The sequence below is a fragment of the Equus quagga genome, chromosome 1 (assembly GCF_021613505.1).
Source record: "Equus quagga isolate Etosha38 chromosome 1, UCLA_HA_Equagga_1.0, whole genome shotgun sequence".
Taxonomy (NCBI): domain Eukaryota; kingdom Metazoa; phylum Chordata; class Mammalia; order Perissodactyla; family Equidae; genus Equus; species Equus quagga.
Window position 1 is genome coordinate 170,715,175 of NC_060267.1, and position 26,296 is coordinate 170,741,470.

General features: G+C 36.7%; 1 protein-coding gene across 5 annotated transcripts in view; it reads left to right on the forward strand.

Annotated features, from left to right (window-relative positions):
* Window positions 1-26,296, forward strand: part of NCK1 (NCK adaptor protein 1) — a 73,003-nt gene that overhangs the window by 17,179 nt on the left and 29,528 nt on the right. Inside the window, exon 1 of one of the 5 annotated variants that reach the window (XM_046674464.1) lies at window positions 3,986-4,046. The exons of the other annotated variants lie outside the window; for them this stretch is intronic. The gene's annotated coding sequence lies outside the window, so the exon portion shown is untranslated. Of the gene's footprint in view, window positions 1-3,985; window positions 4,047-26,296 lie in introns of those variants that run through there. 5 annotated transcript variants of the gene reach the window in all.

Here is a 26,296-nt window from a genome sequence, read left to right on the forward strand (position 1 = left end):
TCTTTCTCACTGTTATATCTCTGCTTAGCACACACTAGTCATTCAATAAATGTCTTGTTTGAGTGAATGACTATTAAACAGAACAGACTAAAGTGGAGAGACTGGAGTGAGTTATAACCAAGATCTCTTAGGGTAATTTAGATGAATTGCTGAGGGCTTGGGTTTTAGTAATGGCAGTGTCAATTGAAAAGAAAAGAATGAATGAAAGATATTTCAAGGGAGAAACCAACACAAATTGCTGTGTGACTTAACTGGGGAGTCTGGGTGAATGGGATGATAGTGTGTTATAATTAACAGAGATTAGTAAAGAGGATAGAAGAGTTGGCTTTTTGGAGATGATGAGTTGGCATTGGTGCTTGCAGAGTTTGAGCTGATAGCAAGACATTCAAATAGAAATGTTTGGGAATGGTAGCTTGAATTAGAGAACACAATTGGAATTACAGATTTGGGAGTCAACTGGCCAAAGGTGATAAGATGAAGCCATAAAGATGGATGATCTATTGAGAAGAGCAAATGGCTCAAGGGCAGAAAAAAGCAGAGCCAGAAATGGGAACCAGGAGTAAGTGGAGAGAGAGAAGGAGAACCAATTTAATAAAACGTTAAGGAAACCAGCAAAGAGTTTCGGGAAAGAGGGATGGTTAGCTTGGCTGCCTCTAATGTGGCTAGTCTTTGTGATATGCATTTGAAATGTTGCCTTCCATGAAGCCTATAAAATGGTGACAATAATATCTGGTTCATAAGGTTGCTGTGGGGATTATTAACATATTGTATTAAAAACACTTAGTATACTTTCTCTGTCTACTAAGTGTCCAGTAAACATTTCTGAAGTGAAATACAGTGAGACAATACAGTTAGGCATCAAGGAGGCATTAAGTTCAGCATTAAAAAGTTTTTGTAGAGGGAGAAAAGACTTTGGGGCTTGTAGCAACTGTAGGGGAGGAAGACATTTGCTCTGCCTGCTGTGGGTTCTTCTGGTCGGAGAACAAATTAAATTCACATTTAATAATAACAGGATAACAGAATAACAGGAGAAAATTAAACAAAGCTTTATAACATGTATACATGGGAGAGGCTCAGGCAACCTGAGCAACTCGCCAAAATGGCTGAAGTCACCACCTTAAATATCCTCCTCAGCTAAAGACAAAGGAGGATGTTGGTGGTGGGGGAGTCAGTTACAGGAGGTTACAAGACAAGTGTAGTAAACAAGATGCAGATTTAAGTCCTTGCCTTCTGCACTGATAAGAGTTTCTAGAGATAAGGTCATCCCCCCTTCTTCCTGGTACAGAGAGGGAGACACCTTTACAGATGGAGATTTGCCTTACAATGTAAATGTCTCTTAACAAAGGGTAAGTAAATTCTGCTTTTCAGAGTTGCTTTCCCGTCTGCAGTTTTTAAAAGTAACCAGCCCAAAATAATCCTCATGCCGAAGAGACATATCTTAGGGTGGCCAATTCCAGTCCCCCACACAAATTTTCTTTAGAGATAGATTCTAAATGTTAGAGTAAGTTAGAATTATACTAAAAGGCTACATAGAGGTGACATTTATAAATTTATTTTGAAATGTTTTCAGTAGGAATTTTCTGGTGTGAAAGTATACAAAATCATAGCAGTACAATGGCAGTTCATCTGTTTATGCTTCTTAACCACATCCTTTTACTGAATCTTGTTCCGGAAGCATTTATAATGCAGGTGCCCCTTTGAAAGGCGTTGTTCTTTAAAGTAGTTTGGGATTAAATTCTTATTTAACGTCGAAATGAAATGAGAGTAGGTTTAAAATGGAAGCATAATATTATTATGTCAAATTGTGCTAACACCATCTTCTTAGAGCATCTGACTTTTTTTGGTAGTGGAACTTGCTAATGGATAGTATGGAGAGATTCCAGTTCCTTTCTATAGATGCCACAGGATTCTGTTTCCAGATAAAATAAGAGCCATGAACACAAGGGAAAGTAGGAGCTTTCTTGCATTCCTTTTCATTCTCATCTTTTAAAGTTTGTTCATCTTTCTGTTTAGGGGACTTTGGTGGGTTAGCTGGGCACAGTTTGGTATTGTCTCATAGCTTGCATGATCAATCATTTTTTTTCTCTCAACATGTATTAGAATGGAAAAAAGTAAATTATTGATGCCTGTCTTATGTTTAGTAGTAGTATAAGTAATAGTAGTTTGGAATAAAGGATAAGGTAAAAAGGCCAGGTAGGTAAGGAAAGAAGTGTTTAAAAATGGAGGAGGGTAGGAGAAAAAGAAATTGAGAGATAAATAATTGGTGGAAAGAACTATCTAAAGTTTATCTTTCCCTTAGCCTCACATTTCAACTTGCAGTGAATTAGCCGTTGAAAATTGCTTTGCCAGTAGCATATAATTGGTGACTTTTAGGTTATTTGCTATCTGGAAAAAACATAACTTCCTTATAAAATTCAGATAAAACTGTGATTGAATTTATATCTCCATACAATTGGTGTTGGAGTTTTTTAGCATTAGGTAGGAGGATAGGGCAGGGAAGGAAAACTATGTTGCAGGCACTGTACTAAGTGTTTTACATATTACTTTGTTTACTCTTCATGACAACCCTGTAGGTAGGTGTTACCAAAGCGCAGAGAGGTTATCTAGCTAGTGTCACACACATAATAAATGGCAGAGCAAGAATTCAAACTGTGGTGTTTCTATTCTCTTGTAATTACTTTTTATTTATTCCCTTGCTTTGTTTTACAATTCCATTCAGTCACTGAATCTTGTTGGCTTTAAAAGAAAAAGCTTTATTGAGATATAATTCACATACCAAACAATTTACCCATTTAAAGTATGCAGTTCAATGGCTTTTTAGTATTTTCTCAGTGTTTTGCAGTCGTCACCACAATTTAGAACATTTGCAACACCTCAAAAAGAAACCCCACTCCTGTTAGTCGTCACCTTCTGATCTCCCCTACCCCTAGGCAACCATTAGTTTACTTTCTGTCTCTAAAGATTTGCTCATTCTGAGCATTTCATGTAAATGCAGTCATATGTGGTCGTTTGTGACAGACTTTTTTCACTTAGCATAATGTTTTTAAGGTTCGTCTGTATTATAGCATGTATCAGTACTTCATTCTTTTTTATTGCTAAGAAATATTCCATTGTATGGATATACCGCATTTTATCCATTCATCAGTTGATGGACATTTGGATTGTTTCTACTTTTGACTATTATGAATAATACTGCTATGAACATTCATGTACAAATTTCTTTTATTGTGGTAAAATATACGTTACATAAAATTTACCGTTTTAACCGTTTTTAAGTGTATAGTTCTGTGGCTTTAAGTACATTCACATTGTTGTGCAGCCGTCACCACCATCTATTTCCGGAACTTTTTTATCTCTCTCGGCTGAAACTTGGTATTCATTGATCACCGCTGTCCCATTCTCCCATCCCCCCATGCCCCCAGCCCCTGGCCATCACAATTCTACTTTCAGCCTCTACATATTTGACGACTATAGAAACCTTATGTAAGTGGAATCATACAATATTTGTCCTTTTATGATTGACTTATTTCAGTTAGCATAATGTCTTCACAGTTTATCCATGTCGTAACACGTGTCAAAATTTACTTCCTTTTTAAGGCTGATAAGGGTTATGTGGTAACTATGTTTGGCCTTTTGAGGAACTGCCAAACTCTTTTTCCAAGTGACTGTACCATTTTATGTTCCCACAAGCAGTGTATAAGGGTTCCAGCTTCTTCATGGCTTTCCGAATTCAAGCTACATTACCTTCTAACTGGCTTATTTCAGCAGTTTCCTTGGCTGGCCTCCTTGGTGATAATGTCACAACTGTGCCTCTCTGCTGTCCCCTTTCACCAATCCATAATGTTGTTCATTGTGTCATAAAAGTTTAGAACTGAAAGGAGCTGTAGAGAATCAGGAAAGTCACACCATTCTTTTTTTTTTTTTTAGGAAGATTAACCCTGAGCTAGCATCTGCTGCCAATCCTCCTCATTTTGCTGAAGAAGACTGGCCCTGAGCTAACATCTGTGCCCATCTTCCTCTACTTTATATGTGGGATGCCAGTTTGGGTAGGGAAGGCAATCCTGTTTCTGGTATAAGTGTAAATTCTGCTCCCTCCCAGAATGCAAGAATCCCAACCCCATCTTGCCACCTGTTCAGCTCTGGGTCTGATAAGTTGCTATTTGTATTCTGCAGGGATCCTGACTTGCTAGGATTTTGTCTCTTTTAGTAAGAAAGCTTTTTTATTATGATATTTTTCAAAAGTAAATTGATTGGGGCTAGTCCCGTGGCTGAGTGGTTAAGTTTGCGTGCACCGCTGCGGTGGCCCAGGGTTTTGCTGTTTGGATCTTGGGCGCAGACATGGCACTGCTCATCAAGCCATGCTGAGGCGGCATCCCACATGCCACAACTAGAAGGACCCACAACTAAAAATGCACACCTATGTACCAGGGATGCTTTGGGGAGAAAAAGGAAAAATAAAATCTTAAAAAAAAAGTAAGTTGATGATGTTTTTGATAATAGAGGATCTTATGAACAGAAGTTTTAAATTTCAACATAGTCAACTTTGTGATTCCATTTATAAGGAATTCAAGATACGGCACTGTAGTGATAGAAAGCCAGTAGTTGCCAGGGGGGAGAGGATTGACTGTAAGGGGCACAAGGGAACTTTTTGGAGCGATGAAAATGTTTTACATCTAGATTGTGGTGCAGGTTATGCAATTTTATATGTTTGTCAAGACTTGTTAAATTCTACGCTTAAAATCCATGAATTTTATATCTCAACTGATTTTAAAGAGAATTTAATGTATTCATTTGTCAGTCTTTTCCATGTTTATTTATTTTTTCCTTTATTGTTTATGCTTTTTGAGTCTTGAGTTTGAGAAACTCTTCCCTTCTCTGGGATTTTTTTCCCGATTTTTCATTTTATTAATTTCTGCCCTTGATTTCCCTTATTGTCTTGAAATGTACCCAGAATTTGTTTTAATCAGGTAGAATAAGACACATAAAGGAGAAAATGACTGTCGTGAAGGAAGAAGGTTTTACTCACAGTTCCCTAGAAACAGGAGGCACAGCATGCCATGCCATGCAGGGCCACATGGGGAAAGCACCAAGGTTGGTCAGGAGGCAGGAGTAGGGGGAAAGCCTGGGCCAGAGCCTTTATTGTGGTTTCTATGGGAAGGAATGGATGTGGCAGGGTAGGCAAGCTTGAGCAAGTTTAGGATTGGATCGTTTGAATAATTTATAGCTCTGGGTGATAGGGATGGTCTCCAGTTGTGTAGTACCTGGCCCTGGGATGATTTTGGGCAGGGGAATATCTACTTGGTGTGAGAGTTTTTTAAAGGAGATGTTTGGGGTTATGGGCTACGGATTGGTTGGTTGTATATCAAAGATGTGCTCTCAGGCAAGTTGTTGCTATCTCTAGGAATTAGGGAACCCTGGAAGAGACAGTCCTTCCCTGGGTCAGAAGGGCCCTGCCATGTCAGAGCATCATAAAATATAGAAAATAAAAAAATGTGATTAATATGCTCATGCTTTCTTTAGGTTTACTCTGTTGTCTTTTTCTAGTTTCTTGATTGAAAATGTATTAGTTAAGCATATTCAGTCTTACTGTTTTATTACAAATCCATTAAGGCTGTAATTTGAGCTGAGCTCCACATTTTGATAATGTAGTACTTTTATTGTCGCTTAGTTCTTACTTTGAAATTTCTATTGTGATTTTCTTTTTAATTTTTTGTTTAGTAGTCCATTTTTAAGTGTCCAAACATTTAAAGAATATTTTATTGGTGATTTCAACATTATACTGTGGCGAGAGAATGTGATCTTAGATATAAGTTCTTTGAAGTTTTTTTGTTTTCCTTTGTGACTCTTAATACATGATCACTTTTTTGAAAATGTTCCATTTGTACTTGAAAATAATTATATCCTTATTGTTTTGTTTGGTGGAGGGTTCTCTAAATAACTATTAGACTAAACATTAGTTTTGTGGATCAAGTATTATGTATCCTTATGTTTTGACCTCTGATCTGTCAGTTTCTAATATAAGTAAATTAGAACGTCATGCAGTGGTTGAATATTGATTCATTTCTTTCTTGTAATTCTATTACTTTTTGCCTTATTTATTCTTAGTGAGATATAAACAATTAAACAATTGTGTTTTATCACAATTTTTCTTTACTTCTCCTTTTACTGTCTTTTGATGAATTGCTAATTGAATACTGCACACAATTCAGTCTGTAACAGTGGGAATGTAGAATCTTACCTATTGACCTCATTGCCGCAGGTATCGTATCCTTATGTGGCATCAGCCTCAGTTCCCAGATCCTCTCATAAGCTAGGAATGGGTAATACAGTGATAAACAAGAGCAACAACATCCTTGATCAAAGATTTTGTAATTTTATTTCTTCTGGTATATTGTTTCTATCTTAGCAGTGATGGTGTTCCTGAAAATACTTGTAGGTAGAATTGAAAGTTTTTTGCCCTTCAAAAGTACTAAAAAAAAAAATACATGTAATAAAGAAATAGTTGATGGCAAATATTATTTTCAGAAGAAAGCACATATGTTTCTTTATAGTAGCAAAATAGTCTGTTTGCCAAAAGGTACATATATCCTATACAACCTTATGCCTTTGTCACACAAACATTTCTTCACAATATCTACAGGGACCCATATAGTTTTAATAATAATTGGTTGAACCAACAATTTTTTTTTTTTTTGAGCAAGATTAGTCCTAACATCCACTGCCAACCCTCTGGTTTTTGCTAAGGAAGACTGGCCCTGAGCCAACATCTGTGCCCATCTTCCTCTACTTTATATGTGTGATGCCTGCCACAGCATGGCTTGATATGCTGTGCATAGGTCCATGCCTGGGATCTGAACCAGTGAACCCTGGGCCGCAAAAGCAGAGTCTGTGAACTTTGACCACTGTGCCACCGGAGTGGCTCCCAAATATTTTTAAAATTAATTTTTAAAAATATTAGAATGGGTAATACTTGCCTGCTCTAAACACAAATTGATGATAAACTAGAAAGAATTTTAAAAGATAAAGCCTTGCTAAAAAACGAGATAAACTTATCCATAGAAGTAGTGGACTAGAAGTACAGCTTGTAAAATGGGGGTGCCAATATTTGGATATGGGAATAGTCGAGGTAGTCCTGAACTCATGTCCTGTAAGGTCATAGGGGCTGAAAGAGTCGCATGTGATACTGGAGACCAGAGCAGGGACACCATGCAAAACCTGAGACAAGGGTGCGTTGCCCCTCTTGTTAAAGGAGGCAAGCTGCAACTGCTACTTGAGAGTAAGGCTTATATGGTCACATCTAACTCCAAAGGAGGCTGCAAATGTAGTTTATTATTGTGGTTACCTTAATGTGCTGAGCTCAAAATTGGATAGTTCTGTTACTTAGGAAGAAGAGAACAAATAAAGAGGTAGACAACTAATGGTTTCTGCCATATGATGGTATAGAAATTCTAAGAAAGTACAAGAGAATTTCAGATTCAGTGGGATAAGTTTGGTTAGAGAGGGGCAAAAGTTAGGTAGATGCATTGAGAAAGGATTGACAGCTGCTCAGAAATGTCTGGGAAAATGATGCAAAGAAAACAAATGTGAATTAGGTCATAATGGCCTTTCAGGATTTTGCTGAAGGAGGAGAGGCATGCTGTATTGAGGACTGAAGCACCATGCAAAGGGAGCAGGAAGTTATGATGTTGGTTCTGTAAATGTTAACTATCACATGCATAATATTCTGTTGAGGTGCCAAGGATACAAAATGAAATGAGACTTTTTGTCTTTTTCCTCTAAGAACTTGTTGTTTTTAAATAGGGAGACATTATTTAAGCAGCCTATTTCAGTGGCAGGATGCCAAGTGCCTTAATAAAATAGATAGAAGGTGTTGAAAGAGCATAGTGGAGAGGCATCTAATTCAGTCTTATCTGATGAGGTTTCCTAGAGAAATGGACCTTGAATTTAGGTTCCAAAGAAGGAGGAATATAGAGATAAACATCCTTAAAGAATGCCAAATTTAGGGAACCAGAACATAGATCTTTATGTCTGAGGAGAGCTTAGATGGAGAGTACTGAAGTGACTATGTGAAGGAGTTTTTATCCTGAGGGCTAGGGGGAACCACTGTAAGATTTTGAGTAGAGGCGTTTCAAGTTCAAATCACTCTGATTGTATGTGGAGACTCAGTAGTTAAGAATTTAATAGTTAAACAGAAAACATGGTATTATTCAGGAAAGACTTTTTTTTTAAGGAAAAACTCGTAAGACACTTTATTAAAATCTTTTTTTTACTACTGTGGGAAAAGAATAGACCGTGATATTGTTTTCTTTACCTCATCATGTTTCCTTATGCATTATTTACATCAGTTGATTTATTTTAAAAATTATATAATTCATACACTGACCATTGTTTTATTGCTTATGTAAATTTATCTAAACAGGGTTTTGACACTTGAAGCAGATTTAAGTATAAAGGACTAAAGTATCAAAAATGAAACACAAACATTAAACCTGGGAAGTTTAAATGTATGTAACTTTTTCCAATTTGTTTAATTGTGATAAAATACATGTAACATAAAATATACCATCTTAACCTTTTTTGTGTGTGTGAGGAAGATTGGTCCTAAGCTAACATCCCATTGCCAGTGTTCCTTTTTGCTTGAGGAGGATTATCCCTTATCTAACATCTGTGCCAGTCTTCCTCTATTTTATATGTGGGACACCGCCACAGCATAGTTTGATGAACAGTGTGTAGTTCTGCACCCAGGACCCAAACTCGTGAACCCCGGGCTGCTGAAGTGAAGCACGTGAACTTAGCCACTATGCTACCATGCTGGCCCCCCATCTTAACCATTTTAAAATGTACAGTTCAGTGGTATTAAATCCATTCATATTGAGGAGCAACCGTCACTATCATCTATTTCCAGACTCTTTGCATCTTGCAAAACAGAAACTCTATACCCATTAAACAATGACTCCTCATTTCTCCCTCTTCCCAACCTTTGGCAAAACCATTCTACTTTCTGTTTCTATGAATTTGACTACTCTAAGTACTTTATATAAGTGGAATCATAGAGTAACTGTCTTTTTGTGACTAGCTTATTTCACTTAGCATAATGTCCTTGTGGTTCATTCATGTAGCATGGGTCAGAATTTCCTTCATTCTAAAGGCTGAATAATCTGCTATCGTATGTATATACCACAGTTTTTATCCACATTGTTTGTCCCTTCATCCATCAGCGGACACTTTGGTTGCTTCCATGGTTTAGCTATTGTGAATAATGCTGCAATGAACGTGTGTGTACAAATATCTCTTTGCCATCTTGTTTCAATTTTGGGGGGTATATACCCAGAAGTGGAATTGCTGCTTCAAACACAGTAACTCTATTTTTAGTTTTTTTAGGAACTGCCAAACTGTTTTACATTCTTACCAATGGTGCCTAGTCCTTCATATCCTCACCAACGCTCACTATTTTCTGGTCTTTTTGATAGTAGCTATTCTAATGGGTGTGAAGTGATACTTCATTGTGGTTTTGATTTGCATTTCCATAATGGCTAGTGATATTGAGCATGTTTTCATGTGCTTGTTGGCCATTTGTATGTCTTCTTTGGAGAAATGTCTATTTAGGTTCTTTACCCATTTTTTAATCAGGTTGTTTGTTTTTGAGTTTTAGGAATTCTCTATATATTCGGGATGTTAACCATTTATTAGATATGTAATTTACAAATATTTTCCCCTCTTCTGTAGATTGCCTTTTTCTTCTGTTGTTATTGTCTTTTGATATACAAAAGTTTTAGATCTTCATGAAGTCTACTTTGTCTATTTTTTTTTTATCACCTGTGCCTTTGGTGTCATATCCAAGAAATCATTGCCAAATCCAGTGTCATGAAGCCTTTGCCCTATGTTTTCTTCTGAGAATTTAATAGTTTTAGCTGTTACGTTTAGGTTTTTGATCTACTTTGAGTTACTTTTTGTATATGGTGTTAAGTAAGGATTCAACTTCATTCTTTTGCATGTGGGTAGTCAGTTTTCCCAGCGCCATTTGTTGAAAAGGCTGTCCTTTTCCTGTTGCATGGTCTTGGCCCCTTGAAAAAATCATTTTACCATATATGTGAGGGTTTATCCTGGGCTCTCTATTCTGTTCCATTGATCTGTATGTTTGTCTTTATGCCACTACCACACTGTTTTGATTACTGTAGCTTTGTAGTAAGTTTTGAAGTCAGGAAGTGTGAATCCTTCAACTTTGTTCTTCTATTTCAAGATAGTTTTGGCTATTTGGGTCCCTTGATTGATATTCCATATGAATTTTATGATGGGCTTTTCTATTTTTGCAAAAAACATTGTTGAGATTTTGATAGGGATTGCATTGAATCTGTAGATTGCTTTGAGTAATACTGACATCTTAACATCTAAATAATATTGTCTTCTGGTTGATGAGATGACTTTCCATTTACTTGTGTCTTCTTTTTTTAAAAAATTTTTATTAAGACATTTTTTAGAGCAGTTTTAGGTTCACAGCAAGATTGAGTGGAAGGTACAGAGATTTCCCATATACTCCGTACCCCACACACGCATAGCCTCTCCCATTATCAGCATCCCCCACCAGAGTGATACATTTGTTACAATTGATGAACCTACATTGACACATCATAATGCCAAAGACCATAGTTTACATTAGGGGTCACTCTTGGTGTTGTATACTTGGGTCTTTAATTTCTTTCAGCAGTGTTTTGTAGTTTTTATTGTACAAGTCTTTTGCATCCTTGGTTAAGTTATTCTTAAGTATTGTATTCTTTTTGATGCTATTGTAAATGGAATAGTTTTCTTAATATCCTTTTCAGATTGTTCATTGTTAGTGTTAGAAATGCAACTGATTTTTATGTATTGATTTGATATCTTGCTACTTTTGCTGAGTTTATGCCAGCTTAACTTTGATAACAGAAAAACTCTGCTCCTGTATAGCTTCCTTTCCACTGCCTTTCAGTTATTGATGTCACAAAAATACATCTTAAAAGGTGTGTCCAAAAACATAGACTAATAATTGTTTTCTTTAATACATTAATCTCTTAAATTCTGTGGAAAACAAAATGTGGAGTTAGAAACCAAAGTTACAGTAATACTAACTTTTAGACTAATTTTTTTCAGATTGTTTATTAGTCTCTTAAATCATATAGAAAGCAAAAAGTGGAGTTACAAACTGAAGTGTCAATAGTAGTATCTTTTATAATTGCCCATGTGTTTACCTTTATTGAGATCTGCATTTCTTCATACGGTTTTCTAGTATTCTTTTCATTTCAACCTGTAAAGTACTTCTACATTTCTTGTAGGGGAGGACTGGTGGTAATGAACTTCTTCAGCTTTTGTTTATCTGGGAATGTCTTAATTTCTCTCTCACTTTTAGAGGACATTTTTACTGAATGCTGGATTTTAGTTGACAGTTATTTTTTTCGGTATTTTGAATATATCAACCTACCGTCTTCTAACCTCCAAAGTTTCTGATGTGAAATCTGCTGATAATCTTATTGAGGATCCCTTGCATATGATGATTCACTTCTCTTTTGCTGCTTTCAAGATTCTCTCTTTGTCTTTAAATATTTTCATTATCATGTATCTCAGTATGAATCTCTTTGAGTTCATCCTACTTAGAGTTCTTTGACCTTCTTGGATGTTTATATTCATGTCCTTCGTCAAATTTGAGACATTTTCAGCCATTATTTCTTCAAATAATTTCTTTGCCTGTTTAGTCTCCTTCTGGCATTCCCCAAATGCATATGTTGGTTTTTTTGGTGGTGTCCCGTAGGTCCCTTTTTCTCTGTTTACTTTTCCTGTTTTTTTCTTTGTGGCCCTCAGTCTTTATAATTTCAGTTGCCCTATCTTCATGCTCACTAACTTATTCTTCTGCTTGCTCATATCTGCCTTTGAATCCCTGTGGTGAATTTTTCATTTTTGTTACTGTATTTTTCAGCTCCACAGTTTTTTTAGGTTTTATATTTCTATAGGTATCCCCATTTTGTTCAAACATTGTTTTCTTTACTTTTTCCATATCTTTCTTTAATTATTTGAGCATCTTCAAGATGTTTATTTAGTCTTTGTTTAGTGGGTTTGTCCTCTGGTCTTTCTCCAGGATGGTTACTCTTGGTTTATTTTTTTCCTTTGAATTGGCCATACTTTCCTATTTCTTTGTATCCCTTTTAATTTTTGTTGTTGAGTATCGGATGCTTGAATCTAATAATGTGGTAAATCTGAAAATCAGCTTCTCTGTCTTCCTCAGGGTTTGCTGTAGGTGTTTTGTTTTGTTTTGTGCTTTGGTTGTGGGCTGTCTCTGTGCTAAGAATCACCCTGAAGTATAAACTTAAGCTCCTCTCAGGTCCTTTCTGAGCTTGCGCCCTTTCCTGAATATATGTGGTGGCTTTCTAAATTCCCCTGTTCCTGGTTATTTAATGTCTGGCTCCCAAAAAGGGAAAAAGAGAAAAATAAAGGGAGAGAATAAAAAGGCACTAGCCCTTTAGATCCCCTTCAGCGTGAGGGAGAGGGAATTACTCATTGAGGGTGGGGGTGGGGTGCAGCAGTTGGCTGCCTGCCTCTGTGTCAGCACCTCGGTGATCAGAATCAGCAGTCAGCTGTCAGACACAGATCCTTGATATTTGGATGACAGGATCCTTATACCACCTTGGCTCCTGCAGGCTGTTGCTCAAACTAATGCACAGCTCCCTGGCATAGGGCTGAGGGATGGAGGAGGGTAGAATTTTTTTGAACTAAGAGCTAAAATTGACTGAAATTAACCAAAATTTACAGTACAAGCCTTCCACTGGAAGTTTCAAGCCTTGAAATTCTCCAGAGTTCTAAAATAGTTATATCAGACAGATTCTGCTAGTACATTTCTTGTCTAGGTAGAGAGACGGATTCTTGGTGCATCTTACGTAGCCTCCATCTTCCCAGAATCTTTTCTTTTTTCTTTTTAAAGATTGGCACCTGAGCTAACATCTGTTGCTGATCTTTTTTTTCTTCTTCTTCCCAAACCGCCCCCCCCCGCCCCCGGTACATAGCTGTGTATTCTAGTTGTGAATACCTCTGGTTGTGCTATGTGGGATGCCGCCTCAGCATGGCCTGATGAGTGGTGCCATGTCCGTGCTGAGGATCCGAACTGGTGAAACCCTGGGCTGCCGAAGTGGAGCGTGCGAACTTGACCACTTGGCCATGGGGCCGGCTCCCAGAATCTTCTCATAACTTTACAAAAAGAGTTTCATTATAGTTTAGAAGAGTTGTTATCTTTCTCTCCTTGATTTTCAGGAACTACAGAACAATAAGTTCATCATAACTCAAATACCTTTGAGGCCTTTTATTTAGCTTTCAATTCTAGATTGCAAGCACTTAAAGGAGGAACTCTTGTTTCTGATACTTTTTTTTTTCCTCCTAAGAAGAAAACTAAATGCTTCCAACTGGAAGAGGGTGAAGTGGAAAGAGAGAGACCACTTAAGGAGGCGTATGCCTTCATTACTACTAAGGTATTGGTAGTGAGAATGCAGATACATGGATTCATTTGAGTCTGTGAAGGAGGTAAAAAGGAGATGTCTTGAGATGTGGGGGTTGACAGAATAGGGTTCACTAAAGGTAACTGGATTGATGTTGGTATATTTACTGAATTATAGAACACAGAAGCAAAAACTTTGTAGGGAAAGTTAATTAAGTGTGAGATGCCTGTGGAGTAGACAAACACAATAATTTAGAATTTACAAACCATTTTCATACCTAGGATTTTTTTTTTTTTAGAGGAAGATTAACCCTGAGCTAACATCTGCTGCCAATCCTCCTCTTTTTGCTAAAGAAGACTGGCCCTGAGCTAATATCCGTGCCCATCTTCCTCTACTTTCTATGTGGGATGCCTACCACAGCATGGCTTGCCAAGTGGTGCCATGTCTGCACCCGGGATCTGAACTGGCGAACCCCGGGCTGCCGAAGCAGAATGTGTGCACTTAACTGCTGTGCCACCGGCATTTTAAGTAATAGTGTACTGGTTCCCTGTTAACTCCAGTAGGTCCTATGGCATGCATAGGCCAAAAGGATAATGGGAGGCACAATAAACTTTAATAGATCTAGGTGATAAAGTGCTGGAACGGTTTTTGAATAAAAATTACATAAGCACATGGAGGGCATGAGGGGGAATTAGAATTAAGTGCAGCACTGTGAAAAATACTCAAATGTTATGATTAGTTGTGTGTTAAATACGTCTGGGATTCGGGTGACCACAGTTTGGTCTGTGTCAGGAGAATATGTCTGCTAAAAGTGGTGACAGAATCTAAACCTTATTTATACTGTACAGCATGGGGAAATGATAGTTTCACTGTCCCCTGTGCTGTGTGTATTCTTTTGGAAATATGTACAACTCAGAGTGACACTTTTAAGAGAGACAGTGGCTCTGCGGTGCAATGAATAGTGCATTGGACTTCTAAGAGAGACAATAATTAGAGTATGTTAAAGAGTAACGATTGGAATAGTGAGGGGTTAATATGAAAAAATTAGAAAACACAATACAAATCTGTTTTGTTTAGTCCAGAAAATTTAAGGGGAAACTTAGATCATAGTTTTGGTGCTTAAAAGAGACTTTTTGTTATTATCTGATTCAGTTCCCTTATTTTGCAGATAAGAATATGGAGTTTCAGGGAGGCTGATATGACATTCCCTGAGTCATAGCTCATGGCAGACCAGTGTCTAGAACTCAAGTATGTGGTTAGGAAATTGAATGTATCATAAGCATATTTTATTTATAGAAGCAGGGCTGGGACTAGACTAGGATGAGGCAAGCAAGTTGCCTAGGGTACAAAATTGAAGGAGGCACACACTCTCAGGTGCAGACTCTGCACTTCCAAGATCCATATTTATCAAAGTAATATGTAAACGTGGTTTAAAGTGTCATATAGTGCCTTTACTTCAGATTATCCTGTAATCTTGTATTTTTCTCATTATGGGATTCTTACCCATCTTGTTTCATTAGTAAGAGTGTTTAACAATTAAAATTACTTGACAGGATAGTAGGGTTTAAAACACTGAATGGAATAAGATCATCTTATAAATTGCCTTGTCTTTTTGCGTTACTTATAGCATATTGAAGTACTTATTTGGGGATTTTTTTCCCCCTTCATTGTTTACTGAGAGAGCTGTAGCCCAACCAAACTTCCGGAGTTAGTCACTTGGGTATTGTCACTCTGCTGATTTTTATCAGAAACAGGAAATTGTCAAGTTATGTGTTAAACTACAGCAGATTCTAAAATTGCATTTGTATTAACATGAGAGATTTCCCTTTAGAATTTCTTTCTATCACTAACTGGTTCCTTACTTTATCCTCAGAATATGACAATGGCTTGCCCAAAATGGTCATGTTTATCATGACCTATATACATAGCAAACAGTGCCCTTCCTCAAGTTTACGTATCATACACAATGTGGTTGACAAAAGGATTTGATAAACTTAGTGGCATTAATATATAGATACACCTAATGAATTTGTGAAAATAGATTGGGGAAGAACATGTTTTTAGGTGTTTGGCCTGATGTTATTCTATATTTACATTAGCAATTCTCTAAAGGTTTCTTAAGTGGACCTTTTAGGGAATCTTCAAGGCCAAAATGGTTTTCATTCTACTGGGATGTAAATTTCCATTTTCACTCTGGAGCTTCCAGAGGCTGCATGAAATGCAATGATACTTTATAATAAGATGTCAGCATTTGCAAAATATGTAAAACTCAGTGAATTTCTATTGCGTGATGATACACAATCATACGTGAGTGAAAATAGGTCCATTTAAAGTATAAAACCAATGAATGTTTTCTGCTGTCTATTTATTTTAGTTTACATACAGTAAGGTTCACACTTTTTGGAGTGTGAGATTTGGCACAGTTATATAATAACTATTACAATCTAAATACAGAACAGTTGCTTCACCCCCTCTCAAGAAAAAAAGATTCCCTCATGCTTTGTAATCAAACTCTCCCCCTGCCGGTAACTTGTGAAAACCACTGATCTGTTCTCTCTCCCTATAGTTTTGCCTTTTCCAGAATGTCATTTAAAGCCTTTTGAATCTGCTCAGTAGATTTCTGGGTCATATGATAAGTGTATGTTTAACTTTATAAGAAGCTGCCAAACTGTTACCTATAGTGGCTGTAATTTGCATTCCCACAAGCAAAGTATGAGTTGCAGTTGCTCTGCATCTTTGGCACCTGGTACTGTCAGTTTGTGTGTTTCCTTCTTTGTCTCTCTCTCTCTCTCTCTCTCTCTTTTTCTCCCTCCCTGTCTCCTCCTACCCCTTTCTTCTCCATCTTCAATAGCTGTGTAGTGATATTATTTTGAGGTTTTAATTTGCATTTCTGTAATGATTAATGATGTTGAGGATCTTTTCTTGTGTTTATATGCCATCCATATAGCTTCTTTGGTGAAATATCTGTACAAATATTCTGTCCATTTAAAATATTAAATATTTAAATATTAAATGTTAAATATTTAAATATTTTTGTCCCATGACTTTGTTGGGTGCAGCCTGAGATGGCTCTCCCTGGACTGAAATCACATGCCAGTGGCCCCACTGGCTTTGGACTGGAAGTCATCTGGCATTTGAAATCCAGGTGATGTTTTTCTCTTTTGAAACGGAGGAGGCAGCCTTAATGATCTCTGAATTGCCTTTGGGGTCCTTCCTCCCTTGTCTTGAAGAATATGTCAAGTTCACAACTGAATAGTTCTATGGTCCCAACCTGTAAAATCTAAGAAGGCTGACAATCTTCCTTCATTACTTCCTGTCTCCTTCTGCTTAAAACTATTTCCTGCTGGGGTGACTTATTAAGTCTGATGTTCAAAGCCGTACTAATCTGTTTCTCAAAGAGTTCCTTGGCCGTACCCTTAGTTTTCTGTTCTGAACATGCTTTCTCTTTTGCAAAATGTATAGGCTGAGAATTTTCCCAACTTTTAAATTTAAATTAAGTTTCTGCTTCCCTTTTGATTAACAGTTCTATCTTTAAGTTGTTTCTCTTCTTATATTTTACTGTAAGCATTCAAAAACAGCTAAACCACACATTTAATACTTTGCTTAGAAATAGCTTCAGCCAGATATCCAGTTTCATCTTCACAAATTCTACCTTGAACAAAACACTAGGACACGAACACAATTCTGCCAAATTCTTTGCCATTTTATAGCAAGGAAAACCTTTCCTCCAGTTTCCAATAACATGTTCCTCATTTCTGTCTGAGACTTCGTCAGCATGGCTTTTACCATCCGTATTTCAACCAACATTCTGTTCATGACGACTTAGGTATTCTCTATCAAGATTGAAGCTTTCTCTACAGCTCTCCTCTTCTCCTTCTGAGCCCTCAGGAGAAATTGCCCTAAATAGTCCCTTCACGGCAGTGTAGACTTTTTCTAGCATGCACCTCCAGACTTCCAGCCTCTGCTCATTCTCCAGTTCAAAAGCTGCTTCTAAAATTTTTAGGTATTTGTTACAATGTCATCTCTACTTTTTTGTGTGTGTGTGTGAGGAAAATTAACCCTGAGCTAACATCTGCCGCCAGTCCTCCTCTTTTTGCTGAGGAAGACTGGCCCTGAGCTAACATCTGTGCCCATCTTCCTCTACTTTGTATGTGGGATGCCTATCACAGCATGGCTGGCCAAGCAGTGCCATGTCTGCACCTGGGATCCGAACCGGCGAACCCCGGGCCACCGAAGCACAACATGTGCACTTAACTGCTGTGCCCCCAGGCCTGCCCCCAGTCACCCCTAATTCTTGATACCAATTTTCTGTCTTGGTATATGTTTGAGCTGCTATAACAAAATTTCACAGACTGAGTGGCTTATAAATAGCAGGAATTTATTGCTTCCAGTTCTGGAAGCTGGAAGTCTGAGATTAGGGTGCCAGCGTGGTTGGGTGAAGTCCCTCCTCTGTGTTGCAGGCTTCTTGTATCCTCATGTAGTGGAAAGGGCTAGAGAGTTCTGTGGGATCTCTTTTATAAGAGCACTAATCCCATTCATGAGAGCTTCAACCTTATGACCTAATCACCTCCCAAAGGCCATGTACCTCCTAATATTATCACCTTAGCATGATGGGGGGCAGAGAGACAATGACACAAACATTCAGACTATTGCAATAGTATTCTCTTATTATATTTTTAATGTCTTTGGGTCTATCATGATCTCTTCTCTTTCATTTCAGACATTGGTAATTTGTTTTGGTCATTTTTGCTAGAGAACTATAAATTTTCTTGATCTTTTCAAGGAACATCTTTTGGTTTTAATGGTTATTTTCTTATGTTCTATTTCGATCTTACTGATTTCTGGTCTTTTCTTTATTATGGCCTTGTATTGGGTTTAATGCACTCTTTGTCTAGTTTCTTAAGGTGGAAGCTTTCATTATTGATTTGACACCTTTCTTCTTTTCTAACATTTTATTAATAGCATTTTAATGCTACGGATGTCCATCTAAGCACTGCTTTAGTCGCATCCAACAAATTTTTTTGTTGTTGTTTTTTGTTTTTTTTGAGGCAGATTAGCCCTGAGCTAACGTCTGCTGCCAATCCTCCTCTTTTTGCTAAGGAAGACTGGCCCTGAGCTACCATCCATGCCCATCTTCTTCTACTTTCTGTGTGGGACACGTGCCAGAGCATGGCTTGTCAAGCAGTGCCATGTCCACACCCGGGATCTGAACCGGCGAACCCCAGGCCGCTGAAGCGGAAAGTGCACGCTTAACCACTGTACCACCGGGCCAGCCCCCCAACAAATTTTTATTTATTGTGTTTTCATTTTCATTTAGTTCAAAATATTTTCTAATTTCCCTTGAGAAGACTCTTGAACACATGAATTGTTTAGAAGTATGTTGTTTAATTTTCAAATACTTAGAGATTTTCCAGTTGTATTTCTGTTACTGACTTCTAGTTTAATTTCATCATGGGAAGATCAAATCACTGGGGGTCAAAATAGGCAGTTCAGATGCTATAAAGGAAATCCAACACTTGATGTAAGGCAGGAATTGGACACTGGTTGGAAAGACTCCTGGGGGTTCAGGTGTGCCAGGTACAAGGACACAGAGAAAAAAGGACAGGAAGCTAGTTCCTGAAAGCAAAAGTAGGGGCCAAGAGCATCCGAGTGCAGATGTTGTGAGTGTAGTTGGAAACATAGAGCTGAAGCCTTTGTTGGAGAATATAGAATATTGACAGTCTTTACAACCAGACCTCTGGGCTGGATCAAAGTACAGTGGAGTCACTTCATATTTAATTCATGTAGTTTGAACTAGCCTTGGCTAAAGGAGAGCAAGAGAGAAATGGCTGTTAAAATAGTGCAGATGTTTTACCCATCATTCTAATCTGACCATCTGCTCTAGAGTAAGCATGAGATGGGAAGCATTGCTTGTTTTCTCACTTAGCCTCAATTGCTGTCACTCTTGTAATATAAGCATGCCATTTCACTGTGTTTCTTGTGTTTGAAGATACATAGTTTTCCTTACTATCTGGACCCTAAATGCAAGTTAGCTCTTTCATCTGGTACTTAATTGAAGAAATGGTCATCAAAGGAAAGTTAAATTATAAATGTTTTTTGTTTTTATGTTCTAATTGTTTATATTCTAATTGTGATCCTACTATAAAGCAGATTTAGTTTTTACCTGCTTACTTCTCTCATATTTCTTTTTCTCTCATACCTTCCCTGTGTTTCCTCATCCTTACTTTGTATTCTGGATGCCACTTCCTGTAGCTAGCTTTCAGTTGTTTTTCTCTCTTTTTATAGTACATTAAAAAAAAGTTAAGTAATACACACCTATTGTAAAGTATTCACACTACATATATCTATGGAGTAGGGAGTTGAAAGTCTTATCAGTTTTATCACTTACTGAAGCTACCACTGTTTACGGTTTGATGTATATTCTCCCAGAACTTTTTAGTGTGTATACAAATGTATGTAATAGGAACTTTTTCCAAAATAGAATCATAATAAACATATTGTTTTGGGATTTGCATTTTTTCTTAATAATTCTTGGACATTTTACCATGACAATACTCATAATTTAGACACTCTTGGTATACATTTCATTCCTAATTTTTCATAATTATTAGCAGTGCTGTAGGAAACATTTTTATACACATGACTTTGGGTAGTTGCATCATTTTTTCCTGTAGTATGTAGATTGCTTGTTAAAAGAAATGTGCATTTAAAATTTTGACAGTTATTGCCAATTATTCTTCCAAAATTTTATACCCAAAATATACGATAACCAAGTTAAAAAGACAAATGACAAAATGGAAAAATTTGCAATTTATATCAAAGACAAAGGACAAACATTCCTACTGTGTGAAGAGCTTCTAGAAATTGAAAAAGGAAAGCCACACCTTAGGAAAATGGGCAAAAGATACAAACAAGTAGTCCACACAGAAAAACAAATGCAAAAGTCCCTTAAATTTGGGAAAAGGTACTCAATCTCACTGAATAGAGAAATAAAATACAAACTGCTCTGAAATCCATTTCTTATTGAACTGGCAGAAATCCAAAAGATTGACAACATAGTTTATTGGCAAGGCTGTGAGGAAATAATCACTCTCTTATATTGTTGAGAATACAAAAGGATAAAAAGCCTTTAGATAGGAAATTTAGCAGTATCTTCCAAAATTCTCTAAACCTTAAGCTTCAACTCAGCATTCTTACTTCTGTGACTCTAAGCCAAAGGTAGACTAACAGAGAAACAAAGGGACGTATCTCCGAGACTCTTCACTGAAGCTGTGTTTCATAGCAGAAGACTGGAAACAAAGGGATGTATCTCCGAGACTCTTCACTGAAGCTGTTTCATAGCAGAAGACTGGAAACAAAGGGACGTATCTCTGAGACTCTTCACTGAAGCTCTGTTTCATAGCAGAAGACTGGAAACAGTTCGTTGTCCATCAGTAAGAACTCGTCGAGGAAACTGTGATACTTCGATAACGATGAAATCCTGTGCAGTAGTTAGAACTAGCAGTTATATTAGAAAAGAACTCTCAAATACTGCTGTGGAATGATCTTCAGGATATGTTGTTATACTAAAAAAGGAAGGTTCAGACAGTATGCGTAGTGTACCCCCCCCCCGGGTGTGTATATGTGTTTTGTTGTGAGGGGACATGAAAATTAGCCTTTTCAATTTACATATGCCTTATATATTCAAAAAGAAATAAAAAGCTAAACTAAAACAAATAAAAAATGGTTATCCTATGGAGAGGGAGAGAAAAGAGAGAGAAGGTGAATATGGAAGCAGGCATCTTTGAATGTGCCTTGTTTGATAGTTTCACTTTCAGAACTGTCTAAATGTTTCATGTAATTATGAAATAAAATTAAATTTAAAAAGGGAAAAATAGAGTAATCTCCAAAAAATGGAGACAAATGAATTTAGCTGTATAGCTAGTTGCTGTCATAACCACACAGAAGCATATATTCTGCCTTTCTTGTAGGGCTTGTATATTAGGAGAATTAAATACTAGTTAATGAAACAGTGTTCTTCTTTCTAGAACAATCACATTTTCTCCTACGCCTCCACAGTTCTGCTGAAACTTTGATTTTAGCCTTTAAGACGTATTTCACACTTCTTACCTCCAGAACTGTATGATAATAAATGTGTGTTGTTTTAAGTCACTAAGTTTGTGGTAATTTGTTAAAGCAGTATTAGGTACTGATGTCATTTGCTGTACAGAAGTTTAAACTTTTCATTTTATAGTTTCTAACACTGGGATTGTGGTAATAAAAGACTGCCTTGCATCAAGAATAGGAAAATATTGGGCCAGCCCCATGGCTGAGGGTTAAGTTTGAGCACTCCACTTCAGCGGCCCAAGGTTTCACCAGTTTGGATCCCGGGCATGGACCTAGCACCACTCCTCAGGCCGTGCTGAGGCGTGTCCCGCATAGCACAACCAAAAGGACCTACACGTAGAATATACAACTGTTTACTAGGGGGCTTCGGGGAGAAGAAGGGGAAAAAAAAAAGATTGGCAACAGATGTTAGCTCAGGTGCCAATCTTTAAAAAAAAAGAATAGGAAAATATTATTTATATTTTATTTTTTGTTTTGCTTTTTTCTCTTTAGTCTATTTTATTTTAATTAAACTTTTAGTTTTGAGATAATTGTAGATCCACATGCAGTTATAAGAAATCTTACAGCTTACTGAGAGATCCAGTGTGTCTTTTACTTTTTCCCTCAGAGGTAACATCTGGCAAAAGTGTAGTATAACAACCAGGATATTAATGTTGATACAGTTCAGATACAGAGCATTTCCATTACCATAAGAATCCCTCATGTTACCCTTTTATAACCACACCCACTTCCCTCCCACTCTCACCCCCTCTTTAACCCCAGGCAACTATGAATCTGTTTACCACTTCTGTAATTTTATCATTTCAAGAATGTCATATAAATGGAATTATGCCTCTGGGATTGGCTTTTTTTTTTCCACTCTGCGTAATTCCCTGGAGATATATCCAGGTTATTGCATGTATCAATCATTTTTTACCTTTTTATTACTGAATAGGAGTCTATGGTATGGATGTACCAGTTTGTTTAACCATTCGGCTGTTGAAGGACATTGGGTGGTTTACAGTTTTTGACTATTACAAATAAACTTGCTGTAAACATTCATGTAAAATTTCTTGTGTGAACATAAGTCTTCATTTCTCTGGGATAAATGCCCAGGAGTACAACTGCTGGGTTGTATGGGTGTCACATGTTTAGTTTTACGAGAAACTGCTAAACTATTTTCCAGAGTATTTGCGCCATTTTACATTCTTGTCAGCGACGTTGTGAGTGATCCAGTTTCAACATATCCTTATCAGTTTTTGATATTGTTACTGTTTAGCCATTCTGATGGGTGTGTAGTGATATCTCAATGTGGTTTTAATTTGCATTTTCTTAATAGCTACTGATGTTGAACCTCTTTTAATTCGCTTGTTTGCCAACTGTGTGTGTTTTTTTTAGTGAATGTCTCTTCATGTCTTTTACTCGTTTTCTAATTGGTTTTGTTTTTGTACTGTTGAGTTTTTCCTTTTATGGATCTTGGTTTTGGCATCAAGTCTAAGAACTGCCTAGCTCTGCATCCTGAAGATTTTCTCCTATGTATTTTTCTAAAAGTTTCATAATTTTACATTTAAGGTTCTCATCCATTTTGAGTTAGTGTCTGTATAAGGTGTGAGATTAGGTCATTGTGCATTTGCCGATACCATATAATGTTGACTAATGTAGCTGCATAATGTTTTCCCTCACTTTATTCTAACTTTTAAAAATTGTTTTAGCTATTCTGGTTATCTTACCTTTCCATATACATTATGGAATAATGTCTATATATAGACAAAAAAATTTTGCTGGGATTTTGATAGGAATTATGTAAAGCTGATAATCTATTTGGGAAAAATTTATATCTTTACTATTTTGTCTTTGATTCCATAAACACTTTTATTTAGATCTTCTTTGATTTCTTTCATCTGCATTTTGTAATTTTCAACGTATAGTCCTCTTCACATTTGGTTAGATTTACCCCTTTTTTATCCTTTTTTATTTGAGTGATTATAAATGGCATTGTATTTTTAATTTTGGCGTCCATGTGTTCATTGCTAATATGTAAAAATACAGTTGATTTTTGCAGGTTGCTTGTGTCTTGCAGCCTTGCTGAATTCACTTACTAGTACTAGGCGGGTTTTTTTGTAGCTTCGTTGGAATCTTCTATGTAGTCAGTCATGTCATCTGCAAATAAGGAGAGTTTTATTCCTTTCTGATCTATATGCTGTTTATATCTTTCTTTTGCCTTACTGAACTGACTAAAACTTGTAACATTGTGTTGAATAAGAGTGGTGAGAGTGGATATCTTTGCCTTGTCCTTGATCTTGGAATGCATCTGTCTCTTACCGTTAAAATATGATGTTACCTGTAGGTATTTTTTTAGATGTTATTTATCAAGTTGAGAAAGTTCCCCTGTCTATTCCTGTTTTTCTGAGAGAGTTTATCATGGGTGTTGAATTTTGTCAAATGCTTTTTCTGCATCAAGTAATATGTTCATACAATTTTTCTTAGCTTGTTAATGTGGTGGATTATACTGATTAATTTTTGAATATTGAACCAGCTTTGCATCCCTGGGAAAAAACCCCACTTGGTCATGGAGTATTAATTCTTTTTACATATTGCTGAATTCTATTTGCTGATATTTTGTTAAGCATTTTTGCATCTATATTCATGAGGGATATTGGTTAGTAATTTTCTCTTTTTGTACTGTCTTTGTTTAGTTTTGACATCAGGATAATACTAACTTCAAAGATAAATTGGGAAGTATTTCCCCCTCTGCTATTTTCTTGAAGAGATTATGTAGAATTGGTGTTAATTCTTTAAATAATTGGTGGAATTCTTCAGCAAAGCTCTCTGGACCTGGAGATTTCTTTTTTGGGGTGGAGTTTTTAAATTACAAATATAACTTCCTGAATGTTATAGGGCTATTCAAATGATCTATTTCATGTTGAGTGTGTTGTGGTAATTTGTGTTTTTTGAAGAATTGATCTGTTTCCTCCAAGTTGCAGAATTTGTGTGTGTAGAGTTGTTAGTAGCATTCTCTTATTATCCTTTTGATGTCTGCAGGGACTGTAGCATATCTTCTGTTTCATTTTTAATATTGTTTATTTGTGTGTTTTCTCTTTTTTTCTTGCTAGAGGTTTGTCAATTTTATTGATCTGTTCAGAGAACCAGCTGTTTTTTTCATGATTTTTCTCTGTTTTCAGTTTCATTGATTTCTGCTTTTATCTTTATCATTTCTTTCCTTTTGCTGTAGGGTTATGTTGCTTTTTTTCCCCTCTAGGTTCTTGAGTTAGGATCTTAGATTACTGGTTTAAGACTTCTAATTAAATGCCTTTAGTGCTGTAACTCTCTCTCAGTGCTGCTTAGCTGTGTCCCACAAATTTTGATAGGTTATATTTTCATTTTCATTTTGGTGTAATATTTGATTTTCCTTGAGACTTCCTCTTTGACCCATGGATTAGAAGTATGTTCCAAATATTTGGAGATTTTCCTGTTATCTTTCTATTATTGACTTCTAGTTTGATTCTTTTGTATTCAGAGAACGTATTGTATGACTTCAGTTCTTTTAAATTTGTTGAGGTTTGTTTTATGGCCCAGGATATGGTCTATCTTGGTATTTGTTCCATGGACACTTGAACAGCATGTGTATTTTGCTGTTGTTTGAGTGGATTGTTCAGTAAATGTTGGTTAGATCCTCTTGGTTGAATGTGTTGCTGATTTCTTTTATCTCCTTGCTGATTTTCTGTTTGGCTGATGGGTAGAAGTCCCAGATCCTTAATTGGCCCTTACTTATACCACCAGGTAGAGATGTTGAGGTGCCTTATTATAGCCTCTTGAGAGTAGGAAGTATAGCTTTCCTACTTGGTCTTTGCAGGAATGGATGGGGTCATTTTTTTCTGTAGTGTTTGACTGGAGTAGAGTGTTTAGTGTCTAAAAGTTTCCTGTCTTGCTAGGCTGTGCCTTTTTTGATCCATTGTCTGAAGAGCACTGGGTTTTGTTTGTTTTGTTTTGTTTTGTCTGTGCCTATTGGTATGTCTAGGTTGCCGATCTTCAGCTCAAAGTCTAGAATATATCAGACAAAAATAAGACTTCAGGATATGTCAGGCAAAAATAAAACTTAGGGGGTTCACCAGTATGTCATTCCTTGGGTCCCGAGGTCCTAGCTTATTTGCTGCCTTCTCTTTACCTTTCAAAGTTTTCTAATGTTTGTTTTATATATAACGTCCAGGTTTTTAGTAGTACTTACTTGGATGAATAGGGAAAAGTACAACTACTCCCTCTTCCTGGAAGTAAAAGTCCTCTAATTTACTTTTGTATGTAGTGTGAGGTAGGACTGACTATGTTTTTCCCAAATAGACAGCTTTAGGCCTAGTGTCAGTTATTGAATAAGTCATTCTTCTCCAGTGATTTGAAATATCACCCCTGCTATAGATGGAATTCTCATATATTTGCATGTTTATACACACAGAGTAGAAGTTAACTGACTTGTCTGAGTAACTAAATGCCTCCATTTCTGTTATCAAACAGTACAACCTGATGATACCCTTGACATTTGAGTTGAATCTGCTTACCAAGAGTTAGACGTACTGTTTCTTTCAGTTGTGCTTCATACTATAATTTGATATATTATATAAAACAAACAAAAATAGTGCTAAACAAGTTGTTTTGTGAAAACTAAGTTGATTGTTTTGGAAAGACTTATCAAAGGAGGTCACTTTAAAAAATTACTTGCTTTTGAAGTAGGTCTGGGTGAGACCACTGTAAATGTTTGAGGGGGAAGA